The following is a 3,638-nucleotide window of genomic DNA, read 5'->3' as shown; positions in this document are numbered from 1 at the left end:
AAGAAAGAAAGAAAGAAAGAAAGAAAGAAAGAAAGAAAGAAAGAAAGCACTTTAAAGAAATGGAACCAACACCCAAAGAGAAGAAAATACCAAACATAGGTACTTCAAACTCTCCGATTCTAGGATGAAATAAGAACATGTATATCTTCTACCATCAAGCCAGAAAAATATTTTCTTTTCCAAAATAAGAAATTTGCCTATTGAGAATGATCTCAGAAATTAAAACACATTAACAAAAATTTTCAAGCTAGTATATGAGCAGAAAGACATAGTTAAAAATCAAAGAAAAATTTAGAGATTGAATGTTGAGAGTAGGGCAAAGGAAAGTTAGAAAAAAATAAAATTTAATGTACTGATCATATTAATATAAATTATAGAAAGAAAAAATAGAATAAATATAAACATTTCTTCTTGGGTATATATAATATAAAACAGAGATAAAGCTAGGCTGAGATTAACTTTTGAGGAGGATGTACAATTATAGTCTACTGTGTAGCTCTACTATGACAAAAATTTATAGAGCCCAAATAATAAGAAGATCTATCATTGTTTTAAAAAAATATGTAAGTCTATTATGGGTCCAAGAACTGTATATGGGATAAATACATACAGAGAGGGATCTGTGAGAGCAAACACATTTATTACTCCAAGAAAAAGCTATTTACTTTAGAACTAAATATGTAAAACCACAAACATTATAATTTAAGAGTTTACAGAGATTCTTAAATGATAAAATGACTCAGCAGTTAAAGTCTTGCCGTGTAAGCATTAGAACCAGAGCTAGGTCCCTCAGAAACCATACAAATGCTAGACAGGTGTGTTAGCAAGCCTGTGAATTCAGAATTTGGAGCGAGAGGATGGATTGCTCCAGAACAAGGGAAATAACCAAACTGCCTGAATCACGAAGCCTTGAGTTTAACTGAGAGATCTTGCCTCAATATGCACACATACACACAGAGAGAGAAGGAGAGAGAGAGAGAGAGAGAGAGAGAGAGAGAGAGAGAGAGAGACTTTTGCTCTTCATGTGCAACACATATTCACCACACATAAACATGCTTTTTAAAAGGACTCTTCACTGTGATTGTGTCTCGAAAGAAGGTCACAATGAGAAAAGCAATTCCTGACTTCTTGAAACTGATTTAATATTGCCTTGGTGTTTGCTAGGGACTGCTCTGGCCCTCTCAGCTAGGAGTATGTATGGTCATGTTGAAAATAACAATTTTTATAGAACCTCAATATTATATAGTGAAAAGAGAAAATAAAGATCATCATATAAATATGTGTAAGCATAGGTAAGATATGATCATTGTCTAAGCCATAAAATGGCATACATGCCCTTCTCTGAGTATCTGTGCCAGCTGCTTACCAGCCATCAGATCTACAACTACATTACAGGCTGCCCTCCCTACAGAGATTTGGTGAGGGCTGGGCATGTAGTTCTATGGTATAGCATTTATCAGTACTTATCTAACTTGTACAAGGCCTTGGGTTACTTTATTAGCACCTCCCAAAAATATTTCGAGATTCTGATTCGTCCATTAAAAGACAGGATTATCCCCCATTTTATATAACATCCAATTCAGAGTGAAATGCATCCTTCAAATTACCCAAAGCACAAAGCAGTTCATGAGATAAATTCACAACTCTCCATGACAAGTTTTCTCTCATGGAAACATGAACTCATTATTCCCACTCGATCTATTTTAGGTATCCATGATAGTCTTTGGCAAGAAGACATTGAATAACGTTTGGATATTTGAGGCGGAAGGAGGACAAGGTTGAGTGACCTATTGCTATTCTTTAGAATTATTACACTATATGACTCTTTCAAAACAACATGATTATATTCACTTGGCATGATGTATATGCACACATTATAGAGGAGCTCATTTCAAGTGTTATTATCCCAAAAGATCCCTTGGCAGTGACATTAAAGTTGATGTAATATATTGCAACTGGAGAATTATGTCAAAAGAGTTAATGTCAACTCTGCTTACTTTATAAAGACAACTTTATCATTTGAAATAGTTTAGAATTCAGCGTCAAGTCCTCAACAGTGAGCTGGAATATACAACAGTTAAATTGGCTGGGCAATACTTTCAGAGGTGAAGCCATCCCCAACTAGATGTGGCTTGGTGTCAAGTACTTCATCTAAGCAGAGTTCCAGATGCAGTTAAAGTTAACAATTGTTTAGTGATTCAGACTAAGATAAAACAACATAAACGACCCACATATTCTTTTAAAATATTACCGTACATTTTATCCATCTAGAAATGAAAAAATAAAAAAATCTCTTTTTTAATATTATATTGTCAAATATTTTAAATTATTTAATAAACATGAGAATCTTCTTAAACAATTCCCCAAATTATATTCTATGGTAGTTGTTTGGTAATAATTTTTAAAACTGATTAAAACAGTAGAAAATTCATTTTACTAAGTGTACATGTGAAAAGAAATGGTAATGGAGCAGTTTCATGAGGGATTTCAAACATCTTTCATTTTTGCCATTTTGTACTGCTAACTAAGCACAGATATAACCAAGTCTCCAGATTTGGAAAAATCGTAGGAGACATGTCAGCAGGATTTTTTTCTTCTGTATATGAGCTAATCCTTGGATTTTTACCACTCAATTAAGCAAATGCACGAACATCTACCATTCATCTAGACCTGTTAGTGATTCTGAGATGGTTTCTTACACATAGATATTTAGTGTTGAAATATCATTGTCCTTGGGCAAGTTCCACAATCACAACAAGAAACAAGTGGTATTCTATTCAGCATGTCAGGAGTTATCCTTGACTTGACAAGCAATTATACGTTCAATGATTTGTTCTGCAAATCTCCTTAGGAGTACCATTCACAGCCTCCAAAGTGAATGCTGGTGCTTCAGATTACAGCTTTGCAACACATCTCTGCTGAGTCATTGTGTTTGTAAAGGTTCTGACTCTTTCTATAGTCATGGGCCTATCACATAAAACCAGTGAAATAACTTTCATGTGAACTAAAATTTAAACAACTTTCCTGTCTGCCCAAGTTTTCTGAAACAGATTTTCACAAGAGGGTGTGCCCAAGCATTAGCACAACAGACTTGCTGTCTCAGTATATGGAATGATTTCGAGGCCTTCCTTGTGGACTGAAGTTTGTCAGGCCATGATTATAGGTTGGAGTGACAATTGTAGAAAAAAAAAAACAGAAAGACAACCATGGATGAAGAAAAGGATATTTCCTACACAAGAGAAGAAGAAAGTATTTCGAATGTTTTAAATTGAACATACTTGTTCTAATACATCTCTTCAAAGTGATCCTTACCTCGGTGTCTTCTAGGTCTTATCTCAAGAAAAGTTCTACTTATTTCCTGAAGTAGCCTAGGAACCTTAGTTGCAGCCATATACAAAGACTCCTCCCTTGGAAGCTGAACTGGGGTCAGAAATCTGATTCCTTGCTCTGCAAAATAGAAATGTAAAATTTCTCCATACAGCCAAAAACATACCTTTGCAACAAGCTAGTTCATAAGAAGGAAATACACAGTCACTATCGTGAGACTCTGTCCTGAGGTAAAAGAAGAGGAAATGGGATGTCCAATATCATGTCTGTCAGACATATTTGAACTTATTCAATTCTAGTTGAACTAGCTT

This window comes from Grammomys surdaster, unplaced genomic scaffold, assembly GCF_004785775.1.
Source record: "Grammomys surdaster isolate TR1022 unplaced genomic scaffold, NIH_TR_1.0 150, whole genome shotgun sequence".
Taxonomy (NCBI): Eukaryota; Metazoa; Chordata; class Mammalia; order Rodentia; family Muridae; genus Grammomys; species Grammomys surdaster.
This window is presented reverse-complemented; position numbering follows the sequence as displayed.